Here is a 21,779-nt window from a genome sequence, read left to right on the forward strand (position 1 = left end):
TGAATATAGCCGTAAATTTAAGAAGATCTCCAGATAATTTATAACTAGCGTTCTTCGTAATATTAAGGTAAAAATTTATTACAATTAGGTAATGAGTAATAATCACTCTTTTTGCGAATAACTAAATCGTTTTCTTAAGTTAGGTATAAGTTACGTTTTAACACTTCTATTGCTAATAAATATATTCTGCACAAAGAGAGATGTGATTTACCTTTGTCAAAATTAATATAAAAATATTTGCCTTAGTTATATTTATTTTATACATATATATATGCCTTTATACATAAAAACATTTATATAGTGAATACCACAGTAAAATTTCTCATGTGATTAAATGTTATGGGACGCATTCATGTTAAAAATATAGTAGAACAGTACTTAAATTTTACATTCAAATTAAAGCTCTAGTTTAAATTATCTGCTTCTATGAATAACTAAGAAAATCGTGTTTGTTTGAGCAACATTTACTTATTATTTTGTTTTTAATGTCCTTTTTAACCTCAATTTTGTACATTTTATTTTATGAGTCCGCCATTTTATCGCGAATCTCATGGCTAGTAGCAAGTTAACGGCACCTTGTTGCCAGCAACTGAGTTTAAGACAGTAGTATACGCGATAACGTGATCACAGAGCTTAGGGAATCGCTATAAAATATTTAAAATCTACTGGCTACTGAACATAACTTCGAGATAAAGTAACCATGAAAATTTAGTGAATAGACCCCTATATCACTCAGTTAAATAGTCACGTTGTAGATAATTTACTATAGATTTGAAATTCGATTTATAACCGTTAAAATTATTAATTTGCTTAAGTTACGGAAGTAAAATAAAATAAAAAATTGAATGAAGTAAAATTGTATAAATATTTAATCTGTGTAAATTTACGAAATATAACAGTAACATTAACTGTTAGTATATTTCTTATCTGGGCTGTATAAAGGGCATAAATCTTATGAAAGCCCAGTTAAACTACGCCTTTTACACAGCCGTCTATATATTTGTAAACTCAATGCACCGGCCAGTATTTAATAATACTTTAGAGAAAATATACCACAACATCCCTTCGGCACATTTACAACATGGTGGAATAGTATTTTTAGACTTTTGGTGGTGTGTTTACTAACACATCATGTGTAAATAAACTAACACGAGTGGCGGCTTTGCTGTCTCATAATTTTGTTTGAAATATTACGACTTGCGTAAAACTCAAACATCGTAAAATAGTTTTGCCATTACAAACAAATTATTTTGGACTAATGCCTAAATATATCTTTGTAACGCTTCCACAATACATAGCTTCGGTAGCTATGAAGTAACGGTTTGAGCTGGGAAGGAATTGTAATGATTTCCCTTTCTGTTGCGTATCACAAAAAAGGTTTCGAGAGAAGTGAAATTTTTTTTATACTTTCTGCGTCACAACATGTTTTCTCCGAACTCGAGCAAACGCCCACGAACGTGACCAACACACCACGAAGTCTGGCTCTCCCTTAACACACGGGTTTTTTCAGAAGGGATTTTTACGAAAGGAAAGATGCTCACCGCGTTACCATGGCAACAGCGCGAATATTTGCGCCCGGCCGCGGAAGAAAGGAGCTGAAATCATTATGTGCTGTTTTTCCACTCCAACGCGTCTAGAACCACACTGGGATATGCCAGCGCGTTTATTTTTATTTTTATTTTTATCAAGAAAGGCTTTTGCCGTCCGGCTTCGGGTTCCATTCTTAACGCCCCCGACTATCCAGGCATGCATTACGGTGCGCAGAGCTTCAGAAGAGACCGTGATTTGAAAACTGCTTAATATTTCAGAGGATGGTCTGTTTACGAAAAGCTTTCAAGGATACGTGAAGGCGGATGAGTATTTCTGTTCCCATGTTCCATTTCTAGGGACCGGAAAAATTCGCGAATTCATTTCGCGATAGGCTAAAATACAAATCGTTGTACTTCAGTGCTGCCTCTGCTATTGGTTCACAACTCACCTGGATCACTCTGGGCCAATGAGAAACACCCAACCAAAGCTTTATAGAATCACAGGCTGCTACGCTGGAACGTCTCACAAGACAGCAGCCAATGAGTGGGTGGCATTTGACCGAGTGTACGTAGAACTATGGAGTTCATCCTGCAGGTCATTGAACCCGCGAATTTTTCCCGTCCCTATTCATTTCAAAACGTTATTTTCGGAAGAGTGAAAGGCGTGTTGACGTGAAATACCCGGTAGAGATTCTTGAAAGCACTCTTCGTTTCTCCGCCATATAATCTTATGGGTTACCTTTCAAATGTCATAGTTGCCCTATGTACGACGAGAAGACTGCGCGCCAGCCCAGACCATTGCGCTTAGAGTCGATACTGCACTATAAGCGCCAGCGAGCGTTGACCGTATCATCCACCTCACTAACAAAAATACACCCCTGAATAGGTGTTTATAGGGTTAAAGGTTAAAGATACTTCGTGTTTCGCGTGCGAAACCTATAAGATAACGCCTCGGTTAGACGATCTCTCACGCTAAACTGATTATATATACCTATATATACAAGCGTGTGTATGTGTGTGTATATACAAACGGAAAATTTTCAATGATGCAACCATTCCTGATTTTGACACAATGTTGTTTAGATAACTCTCGTAGCCTGCTTTTTCCTGGTTTAGCTAATTGAAAATCACACTCAATTTTTATATTTATCGTCATTAAAAAATTTAATTAAACATCCCTGTGATAAAAACAGCATTGATTGTTTAAATAATGCTTGTTTTAAACCAGTCGTTAAAATTTCGTCATCATTGATTGTCTTGTCTTTGTTGCCTACTGTGTTCAACTGTACTCTGGCATTTTTTTTGTCAATTCCTTCCACGTAATTTTGTGTGCAGTATATGCATTTTATTTTTTATTTGGTCCGGTTTTATCTTTTTTTCTGTGTTGTTGTGTATTTATCTTTTTTGTCTTTATTTAGGCTTATCTATGGCGTACAGTGTTATCAGCAAATGGCGTATGTAAAAAAATAAAAAAATAATATTAAAATAAATCTTCCCCATATATAGAATTATTCAAAGAACGTTTCATGTCTACAACATTGTAAGTTGTATTCAGCGTGCATCTTCTCGTAAATGACTTAAAAAATAATACACTAATTTAAATTTTCGTCGTGGCCCAAAGCATCCTCTGTTTCTCTGGAGCTAGTTAAACCTGTGCTACAGCCAATATTGCTTGCCAGAGAAGAAGAATATAAAAATTTTTACTACTTTCGATTATGGTTTAAGACGCAACCTAATAAACTACGTGTTAAAAAAAATTATTAATAAAAAATTAGAGTATTATGATTATATGGGCTATTTATGAGAAAATATCCAAACATTTACTCATTTCGTAGGACGTAGGGTGGGGGAGTTCTACCTGCCTACCTTAAGACTCAGATATGCGCTAAAATTGAGTTGTTAAAGTTTAAAACTCTTTGATACACTGCTATGAACCGGTTAATGCTATATACACATAAGACATTCTAATAATTAGATTCATGGTATTTTTTTCGCAGGGAAGCTACTTGTCATTTTAATATATTTTGCTAAAAAACTGTTATTTAACTATTATACTAAATATAATTAATTAAAAATTAGTATTTTTCTGCGGGAGTGCCCAATGCCATTTGTATAAAAACAAGCATAGAATTGTTTAAAATATCTACAGATAATTTGTTTTTGTAAATGGATCATAAATTTTCATGTAAAATTACAAATATTTGTAAATTTGTACATTTACACGAAAACAATTGTATCACTACAAAAAAAAGTTCGCAGTTATGCTGACTGCGGAACCTTATCCCGCTATTTGTGTTTTGTGTGGTCCTAGTACCTCCAATAGGTTAAGAAGTTATTTTTAAATCGTTACCTGAATAGCTTTCCAGTGCCAACTTCACACATTAAAAAGCATAATATTTTTGACGTGACAACGTCTAATAAATCGATGAACGCCGGCTGCACGCACGAAAAAGTGTCCCGTTGCGCACATTGTCCCACTAAGGATATGTCCCATTACGCTCATTGTACGCATGCGCCGTATCTCTCTTCCACTCGATTGGAACAACAATCGATTTGAATTTTCAATCATGTTTTCGTCGTTTGAATTATTAATATTATATAATTTAACGATCGTCCACCGATTTTCAGCACAATCGGTACGGTTATATAAAGTAATATTGAATTGAGGCACTAGCTGCAATAAGGGCCTTTGTGACTGAAGGCCCTTTTTTCGGAGAACGCATTTTCTGAATCTCCATGTTGTTTTTAGTATACTCACCAAGTTCTGTTCATTTCCTACCTCTTTGGGAGATTTTACAGCTGTTTTAATAGTTCAATGTCAAAGGCCCTTCTTGCAGAGAACATCTGGCTACTCTTCAAACTTTATTTTTTTTTTACATGTTTAGTGTGAGGTTAAGATTGTTTTTAAATGATTTAATGTGATTTATACTAGTTCTCTGTAAAAATGGATGGTGATAATATTCTTAATAATAGCAGGGAAGATGTTTTGAAAAATAATGTGCCAAAAGGAATGAAGAAGAAAGCTGAAAACAAAGAAGGCTGGAAGAGAAGTATTGCAAAGAAAACCCGTATTCAAGGCAAGGAGTATGTGTCTCTTACTTCGGGTAAAACTATTTCAAATAAACAATTTATATTCTTGAGAGCTTGTTGTGGTGAAAAGTGCGCTGAACATTTTTCAAGATGTGAACAACAAAATTTGTTTGATTCTTTCTACGATCTTCAAAGTAAGGAGTGTCAGGATATTTATTTGAGTGGTTGTTTGACATTGAAAAGTGAAGTGAAACATAGAGTTGTTGAGCCCAAGCTTAAGAAAGAAAATTTCTGGGAGTCCGATAAAGGTATGCCGAAAATTCCTTCTCAGTCTTTTTCAATTATCCCAGAAAAGAATTAGAGTATTACAGAACAAAGTTGTTAGCGGCGCTTCTTTTGAGGAAAAGAGAGGAAAACACCTAACTCACAGAAAATACCTGTTGAAGTGTATGAATTAGCTATGGAACACCTGAAAAGTATACCACATAGACCTTCTCACTATGCTGGCTCTAAGAGTAACAGACTTTACTTTGACAACACTGACTTGAACATCAAAACAATTTTCAATGAGTTTTCTAATAACTATTTCCCAGAGAAAACAAACTCAACATTGAAAATGAAGTATAAAACTTACTTCAAATTTTTTCGGCAAACAAATTTTACTTTTAAACCTGTGAAAACAGACACTTGTGAAGAGTGTGCAGTGAAATTAGAGAATAACCCAAATGATGAATGTTGAAGACCTTATGAAGCTCACCGAAAAAAGGCTGAGAGATTCTATGAGCTGAAAAAAGAGTACATTGAAAAGGCTAACTCAACAGATTCTTCATGTTTGGTAATTGAGTTTGATTACTCTCAGAATCTTCCACTACCCAAGTTAACAGTAACAAAGCAATTCTATAAAAGACTTTTGTGGCTGTATGTTTTTAATGCCCATGTACACGACAATTCCTCTTTTTTCTATACTATGTTGGAATCAACAGCAAAAAAGGGTCCAAACTCTTTTGCGTCTTTCATTTTTGACTGCATCAGCAAGAAAGCCAATGAAATGACCAACTTGAAAGAGATAATTTTTCTTTCTGATGCAGCAGGCGGTCAGAACAAGAATAAAACAATGATGTTCTCTTCTTGGGCTGCCAGAACTTTTAGTGTTGACATCACTCATGTCTACCCAGTAAGAGGTCATTCTTTTGGTCAGTGCTACCGGAACTTTGGTGTGTTGAAGTCATCATTGAAGAAAAAAGAAGTAATAGAGGTGCCTGATGTGTATTATTCCAAAATAGTTGAATGCCGCAATGAACCATCACCATTTGAACTCAAAATCAATATCGATATTCTCGAATGGGAAGACGCTTTAAGATCTCATTTTCTTAAGAGCCCACAATCATTAAGAAACAAATTTACGCTACAAAAATTTTCTAAACTAAAATACAGAAGGGATGGAACCATGGTGGCATATCCAGCATACGGAAATCTTGTATGTACACCGTACAGATTTATGAAGACACAGCCTGAAGAAATCCAGCTGACAACAGCCAAAAGAGTTCCACTGAAAGCAGCTAAAGTGAAGGATTTGCAAGACTTATTCATTTATTTTAAGGAGGACATTAAAGTTTTTTATGAAAAGTTTCTAGCAGATGCAGTATAACAAGATGATAGCAATGAAACAGATAGTTTGAACGGAGATGTAAATGCAGAACTTGATTTGGCTAATGAATAAAATGTTGCAATGATTTTTATTGATTTTTTCGCTTTTTAATTTTTGCCTAATAAACAAATATTGTATTGGTTTCTAAAATTATTTTTGTTCTATTCATAGGCCTACTTATCATGATATTTCAAGTTTCTGAAGTTTTATTGCATTAAATAACCGATGTAAAAATGAAAGCCTTTAATGCAGAGAACTGAAAATTGGTCTTTTTCTTGTTCTCTAACAAAAGGGCCTTTGACATGGTTCTCTTCTTTATTTGTTCTAGATCAGAGTAATTGACTGTCTGGCTTTCAAATGTCAGATCTCCATAATAAAAGTTATAACTAATCAAACACATAGGGTTGAATAGTTTTAATCTTCACTACAGTTTTCCACTACATGAATGAAAACTTTGACAGCCGATATCTCAAAACACAATTTTTGAATGTAGGCCCTTATTGCAGCTACCGCCTCAATTTTCAAATACGTTTTACCAAACAATGGTGTTTTACAGTTATACATAATAATTCAAATTACGCCCGGGATCTTTTGCACAATGTTTTAAAAAATATTGTAACACATTATAAATACGTTTGGTGTATTTGGGATGTATATTTGTTATAAAATCGTATTATAAAAACGAAATAATATTATTCCCCTACGGTGCTGCAATCTACGGTGACGGACGCGAACCAAACGAATCGTGCTATCTATTAGCTGACGTGGGAACCAGGCACTCGTTAATTCATATATTTTACTTTGTTTATCGCGAGGGGCGTTATTATTAATGAATTATAAATAAAATGTCGTGCCCGGGGCCATAATTGCATATCATTTTGAGCACCGGAAGACATAAAAGCGTAAAATATTCTCGACGAATTTTAATCTGTGGTTTTGATTGCTTATTACAACAACAATTTCGGCATTAAAGGTTAATTATTCTTTCATTTTAAAAATCTGATTACTAATATAATTTCAAATATTTATTCTTTTATTATTAAAAAAAAGAAGCATCTGTCAGCGAGTGCAGTAATAATGGGTTATGTTACAATTGACTAAAAAATTATGGTGATTCATATAATTGATTATAGATATTTAATTACATATTATTTATATGAAAAAGTGTTAATAATTATATTTAAACTTTATAGCTAAACGCCAGTTTTTAAAATCAATCACAAGTCATATACACGTGAACTGTTTCGTCGACTGTTTATAAAGTGAAGTGAAAAGTTAATGTGGTTTTCATTGCTTATTACAACAATTTCGGCAATAAAGGTTAATTATTCTTGCATTTTAAAAATCTGATTACTAGTATAATTTCAAGTATTTATTCTTTTATTATTGAAATAAAAATGATTCAATTTTATTCTTAAAAGTATGCAATCATTTCATCAATGTTTTGTTATGACGATGTCACGTTAAACTTTCGTCCATTAACCGACTCTACAGACAACCAATTTTTTTTTTCTATGGTTTAACATTTTTTTTTGTGTGAATGAAACATAAGTTAAAATATAAAATTATACACCAATTTTTGTTATAGTTTAAATACTTAGTATCATCTCGAAAAACGTATTTATTTTACGCAAAAATGACCATAGCCCTATGTTGCACAAAGTTACAAACTAATACTGGGCAACTGGTTACCGAAAAAAAAATGTCTTAAGTAAAAGTATAGAACAGTTTTGTTGCGTGTGTGTTCCGGGGACAAGAATCTCGGTATCGTGACGGCGGCGCGCGAAGCTAAGGCGGAGGGACTTGTTTGCGATGGCCGGACCCCTTCCTCGACTTCCGCGCTATCCGCCCTTGCTTCGGCGGTCGTTAAACTTCCCCCCTGCGCTGACCGAGCTGAAACCCGAGCTGAAACCCCGCCCGCGGGCAGCTGACCTAGGCTCTTCGTCCAGCAGGCGCGGCGACCCCCGCCGTGTCTTCCGCAAACACCTGCCCAGGGCTCGGACACTAACCACCACGGACTCCCTCCCCGTGGATCAAGGACGATGCACGAACGTTTTCCCCCTTCGAAACAAACAAGGGTCCCCCGCCCCGGTGAGACGGGATTAATAAGTGCCACGCCAGCTGGAGCTTCCAGCGCGTTATCGCCTCTAGAAGATTTGAGCGGTGACCGTAAGGGGGAGGAATGAAGACAAAGGTGCGATTCAAATACTTCGAGTGCTTTCACACACGTGTAGCGATTTGAAATGCGCGCGTCATCGCGGGCCTCCGGCACTTCGCTCCCCTCATCCTTCTCCCTCCTTTTCTCCCCCTCCTAGTGTTTGTTCAATTTGTACTCGTTTCCCCCACCCTTTCAATATGCGCATGCGCGCGCTGCGGCGCGAGTTTATAAAATCTGCTGCAGACATGATGAGGGTCTTCTTCTACTGGTAGCCTTTGTGAGGCTTGGTTGTCAGCAGTAGCTGACCAGTTGTTAATTTCACTAGCATGTAGTCCGAGAGCTTCGACTTAGTCTTCGTGCGTGTGCGACCTCAGGGGAGAAATGTAAGTTGAATCGAGTCGTCAGTGAGGCGGTGGCCCTCACCCTAATGTAGAATCAGTATTGTTTAAATTTGTTCTGTCTAAATTCCTTTTCGGCCGCCACCATCAAAAATTGTTTGGATTTCTGCTTTAAATTTAAATTTAACTTAACCTTCGCTTCCGTTTTTCTGTTTCTACCTGTCTCCCCCTGAGACGTCGTCGCACGTATTTGTTTGGTACTGCTTTTTAAAGAATAATGTAACTTCTTTCTTTCGTGTACCTGCACTTTGCAGTAGTTTTGTAAATGTAACTTTTTTTGTAATATAACTTCAGACAAGGAAATTATGTCCCTTTTTGACGATAGTTGATTGTATCGTTCACTGTGTAGCCGGCTTACCCATGCAAATTATAATTGTCAACTAACTCGTTTTGTCTGAAATGTTAACGTAATATTTATTATGAATTAATATTGAATTTGAATAAAATGTCTGTGTACCTGAAACCTTTAACCTTGATTACCCAACTGCTCCAATCACGTAATCCGCAGTCCTAGCCAGGCTCTGGTCTTCCTTCAATCCCTAATAGGCCCCCACCTATTACACACGTATACCGAGTGTTGGTCTTTTTAAAAAAAAAAAAAAAAAAAAAACACGGGTTTTAACCATTTTCACTCTTCTAAAAATACAGTTTATAAACGAAGCACGGAAACAGAACTATGTACTCATCCACACTCAGCATATTCTTAATTGCTTTTATTTAACAGACCTCACTGGGATACCTTGCGAAGTTTTCAAATCGCTGTTTTTTCTCTCTGGATATCCACTCACTTTATGTGTCCCCTGGTAGGCGTAGTCCTTAATTAGAAGAGACGTACAAAATTCACTTTTTTTTTCTTTTTTTTTTTTTTAGAGAAGCTGGAATGGATACGTTTTATTGGACCTTGGATGGTTCTGACACGCCCCAAAGGACAAGAATCCAATAACGTTACGAAATTCCAGAGGACACATTCACCTTCAATCTGGCCGGAAAGGGAAATGTAGCGGCAGACAGTTTGCAATAGACACCATCATATTTGAGTACTAGGAGGTTGTAAGGCGCCTAAGGCACCCGTTGAAAAATTATGAACTTGACAATCACTTAAATTTAATTAAAAATAATGTTTAAAAAAAATTCCATCTCTTTTAATATTGTGCAAATAGAAAATAGTTATAATATACCTTTATGAAATGATAAAACATTGGATCCAAAATTATAATATCTTTATATATATATATTTCTTGTGTGCGTGTGTATGTCACTGATCTCCTCCTAGACGGCTGGACTGATTTTGATTAAATTTTTTGTGCGAGTTCACGGGGATTAGAGGATGGTTTAGATTCACAATTTGGTCCACTGGAAAATGTTTATTTAATTAATTTTTTATTTATAAATTGTTGTTGATCTTTGAATGGTTTAGGTTTACAGTATATATATATATGTGTGTGTTTTGTGTATTTATTTATGTGTTGTTAATCTTTGGATGGATTCTATGGATTGTTGTTATTACATTAAAATTAAAATAGAATTGCTTATTGAGAATATATTATTATTTATTGAAATAACATTTTAAAGTTTAATTAAAAATATACATTGTGCAAATTTGTAAGGTGCAGTATTGAAGTGAGTAATTAAGATTATTTTTTCGTAATTTTAATGATGCATACACGTACATTCAATACCAATCAACTTAACCTACAATTTTAAATCGTCAGTTCTCATTTTATTATATGCAACTTATGACGTATAGAACGCCTCTTTAAAAATAAAAATATAAGTTTGTAAAATAAATTATAACATTTATAAAATAAAAATTGCATATAGTAATTAAAGTTTAAAGTATAATTAAAATTAAGTTTTATATTTTTTAATATATTATTATGTTTTTTATGATGTTTTGTTAAATTTTAGAAAAATATATAATTTTAGGACAACGTCTGTCGGGTCCACTTTACAGTGTGTGTTCAGGTGGATTCAAGAATGGTTTGGATTCACAATTCAATCCGATAAATAATATTTTTAATTAATTATATTAATTTAGTTGTTTTACGTTGGATATTTTTACATTGGATCCGGTAGGAAGCGCTGTTATCGCGTTATCGAATATTTATTTTTATTTCAGTTCGACCCGGCAGAGGGTGCTGTGATCAGATTCAGGGAAATTTCCTGTAAATATTTTTAAATTTAAAACGTTTGAACAGAACAACGTGTGTTGGGTCCGCTAGTATATATATATATATATATATATATATATATATATATATATATATATATATAAACATTATGTGCATCTGTGCTATTAAACGATAATTTTGGCAGCAAGAAATCAAGTGACCACAAAAGAAGAATATAATGAACGTAAAAATTCAAAAGGGCGTACCTTTAAAAAAAGAAAATTTGCAAAAAATACTTTAGGCATACAGACATATTTATATACAAAAGACAAAAATACAAAAACTTTTTTTTAATAAAACTATCAACTTCGAAGAAATAAGCATATTTAGAAACAAATAGGTTCTCTGTAAAGTCGGTTTACGGACGATAGTTTAACGTAATGTCATAAAAAAACATTGATGAAATGATTGCATACTTTTATGAATAAAATTGAATCATTTTTATTTTAATAATAAAAGAATAAATACTTGAAATTATACTAGTAATCAGATTTTTAAAATGCAAGAATAATTAACCTTTATTGCCGAAATTGTTGTAATAAGCAATGAAAACCACATTAACTTTTCACTTCACTTTATAAACAGTCGACGAAACCGTTCAGGTGTAGATGACTTGTTATTAATTTTAAAAACTGGCGTTTAGCTATAAAGTTTAAATATAATTATTAACACGTTTTCATATAAATAAACTGTCATTAAATATCTATAATCAATTATATGAATCACCATAATTTTTTAGTCAATTGTAACATAACCTATTATTACTGCACTCGCCGACAGATGCTACTTTTTTTTAATAATAAAAGAATAAATACTTGAAATTATATTAGTAATCAGATATTTAAAATGCAAGAATAATTAACCTTTAATGCCAAAATTGTTGTTGTAATAAGCAATCAAAACCACAGATTAAAATTGTTGGAGAATATTTTACGCTTTTATGTTTTCCAGTGCTCAAAATTATATGCAATTGTGGCCCCGGGCACGACATTTTATTTATAATTCATTAATAATAACGCCCCTCGTGATAAACAAAGGAAAATATGAATTAAAGAGTGCCTGGTTCCCACGGATGCTAATAGATGGCACGATTCGTTCGGTTCGCGTCCGTCATCGTAGATAGCAGCACCATAGGGGAATATTATTTCGTTTTTATAATACGATTTTATAACAAATACGCATCCCAGATTATTTTAACTATAACTTTTATACATTTTTGCTATTTAACTTATCCCAATCTGTGATATTCTGCTAAGGATAGGACGATGATAGGAAAAGTAGGAAACGAATGGGAGTGTTTGAAGTTTAATGTGCCTCGAAAAAGTCAAATCGATGGTTGTTGTTGTTGTGGAAGAGAAATAGATGCGGCGCAAGCGTACAATGAGCGTAACGGGACACAGCGTAACGGGACAATGTGTGTAAAGGGACACGTTTTCGTGCGTGCAGCCGGCGTTCATCGATTTATTAGACGTTGTCACGTCAAAAATGAAACAAAAGATTTTAGAAAGGGCATAAGTACAAAATTTAAAATATCGTCCAAAGATTCCCGATGGTGCAAACTTATATTTCCAAAAAAGTGAAATATTTTCACTGTTTTTCGTTTAGAGCTAAACTTTCTGAAATATAAGCCCCTATAGTAATTATAAGCATAGTTATTCGTAAGGTTCCTAAGGTGGCCATTGAAAAATGATGAATTTAACAAACACTTTAATTAATAAGTACGGCCTGTTTCAATTATGTAGCTGTATTTGAGATATTACTCAATTGTTACACATTCAATTTATATTTTATAAACACCTCAATGGAGTAGGCTTGTATTTGTGCTTCCGATAGACATGTTTCCAAGATGTACATATCTCTTTGCCATTAGAAAGTCAGTGAGTCAGTGATGACTGCAACTATTTATAGGATAAGTGTGTGTATTTCACATTGGTACTGTACGTTTAGAAAACAATAATTTTTCTGTACCATATGATTACTAAGCATGAAAATTAAAAAAAAATAAACTTCCTTAGTCATTAAAAAATGTTTTATACTTGGTTAGAAAAAATATGTTTTCTACATTTTCACGCGATAAAAATCATTGTAAACAGATAGGCCTATTTAAATTATTGCTCACGAGACTGTTTCAAGGTGTGTGACAGTACACTGTTAAAATTTTCACCTTATGTTTACGGAGTGTATTATTCGTAGTGATTTCCCATTTCTTAGTGTATCTACTGTTACAAAATTATAAATATATCAACGATTTATCACTATTTTTAGAAAACAAAAATATGGACATTGAGTTTTATTAAGATATTATTATCTTTTTTAAAGTAATAATAATTTTCTTGTAATACACACTCTTATTTACACCGTTGCTTACTCCAACGTTAAGAAAATTATTGCACTTTTTTATCGACAAAGAAAGCTCGATCTAACTGTAAATTTTTATACGTAGCAAACATTTTGTTGGTAGCAATTTACCTTTAAATGTCTCATATTGTAGAAACGCTTGGTGAAAATAAAGTGATTTTATTTTCAGAATGTGATGCAGCTCCTTAAATAATGCCTTCCTATGCCTACTTTTCAATGTGCTGAACACTAACTGGTGTAAATTCGTTGGCCGGTACATAAGAAAAACATTAAACTAAAGTTTATAATCATTATTCGTATGTTTGTTATGGATGTAAAAATTATATCTACCTTAGGTATATTGTGCAGTATAATAGCTTAACATTAAACAAATATTTTTTTAAATTATCGTGCTTCTTCCCAGCTACATTAAGCCAATGAAATCTGCTTTAGTGAAAATTATATAGGGAATGATATTAGGGAATTTACGCAGTAAAAATATAAATCCCATGAATGGGTGTTTGAAAGTTATTAAAATTTATCCGTGTTTGCTTGGCGTCAGTGGTAGCATAACTCCAATTCTGGTTTCGCGAAAAACTCTGCGAAAGTACACAATAAACTCGATACATAAAAGTTTTTTTTCTGAACAGAGTTTTTATGTTAGGTAGCTAATGTTTATCGGTTTAGAGTTTTGCTTCCTCAGACATTTACAACTTTTACTACTTTCTTTACGCCATGAAAACGTCGGCACTACAACGAAACAGCATTAACAAACTCTTGAATTATTCAAAACTGCCGTGTTTTTCACACTCTTCTCTTCTCACCCCTTCAAAAAGTCAAGAAGGCAATGTGTGCATGTGCACTTTGCTGTCGCTCGCGTGTTTTAGAACGGAGTGAACTTCAACACTCACTCGCAGTTTCACTCTTTGTATTACACTGCACATTGTTTTGTAAATGGAACATAAATATTCATGTAAAATTACAGATATTTGTGAGTCTGTACAGTTACATGAAAACGAATGTACATCTACAAAACAGGTTTCGTAGTGATACTAAGTTCTTTGTGTTGTCCCAGTGCCTCCAATAATTAAAGTTATTTGTAAATCGTTCCCTGAATAACTTTTTCAGTATAAACAGTCAAATTTTCAAATATCTGATTATCTGTTAGATGTTTGAAATAAATTATTTTTGAAAGAAAAATCAACATACATATACATAACATATTCGCAAATTTTTCTAAGGAATACTCAGTATTATCTCGAAAAACGTAGTAAGTTCCAATATCTTTCTTTTAGTATTACAAACCATTTATTGGCAACTGGTCTTCAAAGGAGTATTGTGTAAATATGCAGACAGTGTTTTTTCTGTGTTGCACAGTTTAAAGACGGAAATTAAGTTTCTGAAAAATTGCATGAAAATAAAGTTTCGTGTGATGAAGTTCATGTACAGTTTTGATTCTCAAATATTGACGAAAGAAGTAATTTGCTTTTAGAAATGATCAACCAAAATACACGATGAAAAAGAAAAATGAATAATTAATACAATGTTCGTTACAAGGATGCCTTTTTGAGTGACGTTTATTGCAGTAGACTAAATAAAAAATATAATCGCAGTTTTAAAAGCTGTGATGATACAGTTATTTTTATAATGAGTGAAAAAAAATTCCAAATAACAAAACAGTGTTATGAATAAGAACGTGTTTAATAAGAACCCACAATACATTCATAAACCAGTGAAGCAAATTAATATTTCCGGGGGCTTATTACAAACACTCTCGGAGACATACGGTATTCTGCGCGCCGCACTAATGATAACGAACCAACATGTAGAGTGTGTTTCAGCTTAATCCACGATACTAGTGAGCTATGGTGTAGAGCAATGACGTAAAATGGCGAGAAATGAGGCGTCCATAAATTACGTGAGGCGTTTATTTGGGGGGGGGGGGGGGGGTTTCCCGGCAATTATCACGTAATTTTTTTCTCCCCGCAAGAAACAGTGTAAAAATGCGAGAAAACAGGGTTAAATTAAGTATAACATGTTTCTCCACTAAAATAAGGCAAAATACTACACAGTAATATTTATCGTGGTTATGCGAACGCCACAAAGTCACTCTTGAGACTACACATGAGCCCCCGTGGACTGAATTAGTACGAATATTCTCTTACAAATTTTAGTAGTTTATATGTAAGCATTTTATTGTTCGATTTTCTCAATGTGATTCTAGACTACGTTCTGTCTTAAGTACTGGTCTCAAGAAGTCTTAAATAAAAATAATCAAGCCAGATATGTTTATTTAATAAATCCAACGCAATCAAGCACAGATTAACGTATTTACACTAAATCCACGCATTTTGAAAAATCTTGCATTTGATTCGGGGGTGGAGAGGGTGTCGAACCAAATCTCACGACATCTCACCAAGGGAGGATGGGGGCTTGAAAAATCGTCAAAATTGCCTCAAGTTAGTAATGGACGCCCCCAAACCATGTAACAGTTAATGAATTTGTCGATTAAACTATTTTGCCGGTAAATCGTGTCTACTTATGTTTTATGACTACTGAAATATTTACTTTTCTCTTTTTACTCAGTTTTTTTTTTGTTTCGTGATTATTTAACTTAAAGATGTTATAGAAGATATGGGTCGTCATTGTTTCTAAAAGTGTGCACTGCCAAAGTAAAAATGAAACCACGACTTTACGAAATAAAACTACTATAGTGACAGTTCCTTACCTTAATTATTGTATACATTTAACTTCAGTTTCGAATACTTATGGCCTCATAACACGCTTAATAAATTATGCCAATAGAAAAGTGTGACACTAAACGTTTAACACTATGTTATACGTACTATGTTAAAATTAAATGGCTAAATTTAAATTCGCCTCAAACCGCAAACTGATACAAACGTGAGGTAACATAACGTAGCACCGGTGTTATAAACAACGTCCTCAATGAAATATACGTATGTTACAACGTCACCAGTAGTCGGAGTTTAACGACAGATGTTATGTTCGTACTCGCGTATCGGTAACTTCCATGTCCTCCATTGTTTACCGTGTCTTACGTCAGTAATTTAATGTTCATAATACCCACGCTGGCGTAGCGAACGCACGCTTTACATAGCACGTTCTCCCCCAAATGCTGACGGGAAAACAGCGTATGAAATTGCTTTCGGAATTAATTTGATCCACGCTTCAAATGCATTCCGGATGCACCGTACAAGGCTGGATTCTATTTCCCGAATTTCCCCGACGCTAGGTAGTAGTATAGGATGTGCATGCACTGTTATAAACAGTTTGTTGGCAACTACGAAATGAAATATTTTGCCAATGTACACGCAAAACAAAAATGTTGTGGTGATACAAAAAGAAATTTCATGTGGTCTGAAAAAAAGCCAATAATAAGTGATAAAAATTTTTTACTTGTGTTTACACTAGCCCCCATTAAAAAAAAAAACTTTTTTTTGTGTGTGTGGAAGGTGTTGCCAGAGACGGATCTATACAATATTATTTGCCTACATGGAAAAGAATAAAAAAAAAAGGTTTTGACGCTTTTGAGACGCATACTGTTATATTAGTTAAATTTACGGATGTTTAAACGACAAATGCGTCTCAAATAAATGAAGAGTGCCCCCCGTAGTTCCAGTTATAAACGACTCCGTCTTCCAAATATGAGGTTTTGTGTTCCGTTTTTAACAAGTTCAAAATGCATGTAGTAGGAATTTGTATAATTTTTGGGGGTTAAAGATATTTTAAATATGTTATTAAAACTTCAATATAGTTCTTGTAAGTTTTTTGTTCAAAATTAAAACTTAAATGTTCCTTAGTTAAAAATCTTAAAACTCCGACAGTTCTTCACCAATTGCTTTAAAATTTTGACACAAAATTGCATTCGAATGCGTACGTGTTTTTATATATCTATGTAACAACTGTAACAGGTAAAAATATACATAAAATATAGATAGGCGAATATATATACATAATTAAATGTTTGTGTGTTCGTCTTCTGTTTTGTAAAAATAAAGATGTAGATAGGAAGATATAGACAGAGAGAGATAGATATAAGTATAGAGAGACATAGAGAGAAGAGGGATACATACTGATATATAGATAGATAGCGAGGATAGATCTAAGGATATATAGAGTGATACGGAGATATCTAGATAGAGATATAGGGAAATAGAAATATCGAGATTGATAGAGATGTCGAGAAAGTTTTATATATGGACTTAAATATAGTGATATTTATAGAGTGTTTTATATAGAGATGCTTTATAAATACAACCTACTTCAAAAAATTTATAAAAAATATTGAAAGGGGCAAATCAAATAATGCCGGGCATTAGCCAGTAAATTTAAAAGTAGTTTGTTAATTGAGCAACCGCAAATTTACTAAAATGTCCGTAAATTCAGGAGCTTACATTCTTCACAACATGTAGGTATGCTAAATATCTCAGCATATGGAACACTAAATTAGTACCCAAACAATATCTCAGCACCAATCATTTGCATTTTCTGAGTATTTTGAAGCATTGTTCCTCCTAAATGAAGGGTGGTAATGTTTGTCAGAACGCAGTTGGCGCGGCTACAGACGAGTCGCCCGTGAGAAGGGACGGCTTCAAGAACGCGTGCTTCGTTGTCCCTGGATTTCGCTCGGTGACTGTTTGCACGCGGCGACTCGCGACAGAAGTGGAACCAGTTGTGCCTTTTTAAGTCGCTGCGACATGGAGGTCGGCCGTGTATAAGCGCCCCAAGACTAAACGAATGTATCGTTTAACGTAGAGGAACCTAAAATTCACAAACACTGAGACGGATGTCCGAATAATCCGCGTTCGTGCATCTCTTTTTTTTGTCTCATAAAAGTAAAATATTGGTTGGTTTAGGTGTGTTACGCAAACCAAACTCCTGCGAAAATCCCATCTGAATGTTTTCTTACCACGTAAGCGTAGATTTTCTTACGTCTAGGACGGATATCGGCAGATTTTCGAGTGAAATGAGTCAAATATTAAGTAATCAGATTCTCCCATTTTTTTTAGAGAGCCGCAACATGTATTTTATCTGTATCTAGGTACATGGATTTTTAAGACGCTAAAAAAATAGATAAAATTAAGAAATATTTTAATGACATGTGCCGGCAGCAAGAAGACATTTATGAGTGTAACGTCATCGCTAAACAATAATCTTTCCTCCTTCTTCCTCTCCTTCTTATTGCCCCCTCCCTGGTGGTCTGTACTGCCTCCCCTCCTTTTCTTCTACTCATTCATACAACACAACAGTCAATACAACACTCTACTACAACATAAAGTCTTAAAAATAAAGGCTACTTAGGAAAACAACAAATAGACGTAAATGTAAAAAAATTATGGTAATCATTAATAGAGGTCTACTGATAAAACAAAAACCCTAAATTATATTAATTAATATTATAATAAAAGAGCACATGGGTGAGAGCGGCGGCGGGGTTGTGTGATGGTAGGGTGCAGGCGCAGGTAGAGTACCTACATGCCTTATGATTGGGCCGTTTTTATTTCGCTCGGCATAGTTGTTTAGTGCTGTAACAGTGCAGTGAGTTGTAGAGCCGTGACATCCTTTGAAAAGAGCCCCATGCGGCTCGCGAGCCACGGTCTGCTGACCCCTGGTACAAAGTTATCCTGACTGAAATGATAGGTTGGCTAGGCAGGTCAGCCGCATTTAAAATGCTCTGAAATCTTTTAAATGCACAGATTCTCGAGAAAAAAATAATTTTTATCCCGACCCAGAACTTGCATTACACGAAGCGACTAACTTCGTATTTGTTCGGTATTTTTCATGTTTTTTTTTTTTTTCGGGCTTCTGTCTTCATTTTATTTCTTTCGCATATTATACACCTGTTCTTAAAGGTATTACAATTCATAACCAACGTCTCAAACTTTCATCAGAGTGTCTAGCGGGTGAGGACCTAAAAAACATGCTAACTTAAAATTGTTGCCAATATTTGAGGGTTTCATAATAAAGTTTGTATATTTTAACGTTTCCATGCCTGAGCTTATCTAGGGATTTGAAAAAAATTTGTAGTTTCATAATTTCTTTAAAAAATTTTTATTATCCGTGCATCACATTTGATAACCTATACTAAGATGAGAAATTACCCACCATTTAATTAAAATTATTTTAATGAAAGTAAACTATTATCAAAAACCACTCTCTAATGGTAATAACAAACATTTCAATCTTTAAAAGCACTTCAAAATATTTCAAAAAAGCATGAAACACTGTTTAAGACATCTGACTTTTATTTGAAAGAAAACTTTGTCAAGGAAATAAAACTAAATTTAGCCTAAAGCTGATTACATTTTTTTTAAACAATGTGTTGCCCTTTATTTTTCAAACAAATAAAGAAAATAATCTTATTGGGAAAGAGCGTAAAAAGTATAAAATACGTTAAATAATTTTTCTAAGAAGTAAATAATATGAATTATGTTTACAATTAACTTTGTGTGTTTGTCATGTACCAATCTTAAAACCGTTGTTGTAATATATTTCACGTCACTTACCTCAAAATTCGCAGTTCTCAGTAGTAGTACCTACCAAATGTCTGTGCATCATTCCGCAACTGCTGTTCTGACGACAATGTTCGGAAACAGCTTCAAGTGGTGGCCAGTGTTCGAAAGCACACATCACGTGTTTCTGAAGCCGAGGCCACAAAGAAAGCTACGCGATGTTTGCGATGTTCGCTATGTGCGCTGCGCCAGGTGACCGGACATATCAGTCTGCTTCGCGATGTCGAAGAGACGCATTCCGTGGGATTCGAGTGATTATTCCGACGATGATGACATTCTGCTGGCTCTCACAGTGTGTGAACGTGAAAAAGAAATGGGTTCATGAAGATAATTAAAAAAAAAATTTGGAGAATTTCATCATTTCATTAAGCTGGTGCGTGAGCACGAAGCCAGGTTTATGGATTATTTCAGAATAAATACAACTCAGTTTAATAGCAGTTTATTTCGCATCAAGATTAAAATTGAGAAGAAGAATCTAAATTACAGTAAAAGCATTTGAGCAGGAAAACGATTGCCAATTTGCTTGAGGTCAGTTAACATCGACTTCATGACGATATAATTCTCTAAGATTGATCGTCAACGAAATAAAAGGAAAATTAAGAAGAATGGGAATGAACACCAATATTTATTATTTTCTAAACACTTAGCACTAGTGAACTTCCCAGGAACTTTCCCTCACATACTGCTATCTATATACATACTTATATCGATATATTACATAAACATGGATATTTTCGTAATTCTTCAATGAACTGTTGCGTCGACTTGATACTAACTTGAAGCAAACGCAGCGGTCCAGCACAATTCCGCGCGAAAACAGATTTTTTTTATTAACTGCGCATGCTTGAAGTCAGCAAAGTTTATAAAAACAGCCGAGAACCAAACAGCCGACCACCTCTCCAGGATCGCTAACATATCAGACAAAGCGAACACAGCGTGTGGCCGAAGCACCAAGCAAGTGACGGTTGAGAAATGTGAATGTTGGTACTACTTGTAAGAAATTTCAAACTTCAGACAAGTCATGTGCACACATGTGTGGTGATTTTTATTAACTCGTTTGTGCAAAACCGCCTTAAAAGATAGTCCGACAGAAACACTCTCGCTCTAAAATCTTTAGAAATAACAGGGAGCGTGTATTTAGGCACACAGGTTAGCAGTTATACTTCTATAGCAGTACTAAAAAATTAACCTGATTTGTTTTATATATATATTGTAACACTAAATATCAAACTATGTAGGCCCTATCAGTTTTTGCTTCAACAATTGAAATCAGTCAGTAAATACTGAAGAAATATTTAAAATTTAACAGTGAAAATTTAATTACGAAATTATTTTATATTTCATGGTGTCTAATGTATGTAGGCTAAAAATTTCTTGTGTCTCTACAGTATGATGAATGTTGTGTTATCTCTTAATATCAGTGTTACTAATTACAGTATTTTAGTGTATTATTTTTAAAATTATGACTATAATTAAAAATAAATACTAAATGATATTTGCATTATTACAATGTTGTATTTTTTTTAAATAAATGTGCGCGGTGTAAATTCTGAGATGTTCGAGAAAGCAATTTATACGGATGAATCACGCGGGTCCGCCATATTTACAAAGTGTCTGATTCTTCCACAGATGGCAGCACCGTGGTTACACATTTTATTTCCATGCGACTCCCGTTTCATTCACAAAATTACTCCTACCGAATGCCGTATACCGAGAGCTGATATGTTACACATAAATAAAAAATAAACAATTTTGGTTAGGAGTGTCATCTGTCCGACCAAGGTTGTTTTTTTTACAGGTGACCACGTTGCGGTTCTCAGCTCACTAAAAGAGGCAAAAACTTTGAAAATGGAAGAGGGATGCTGTGGTTGGAAGGTGGATAGAAGGAAAGAGAAAAGGGCTCTTTTACCTTCAACCAACACCCAATTTTTTTTTTTTGCTTAACCCACTCCAGGACGCATTTAGGCGACGT

Source organism: Bacillus rossius, chromosome 13, assembly GCF_032445375.1.
Source record: "Bacillus rossius redtenbacheri isolate Brsri chromosome 13, Brsri_v3, whole genome shotgun sequence".
In the NCBI taxonomy this organism is placed as follows: Eukaryota; Metazoa; Arthropoda; class Insecta; order Phasmatodea; family Bacillidae; genus Bacillus; species Bacillus rossius.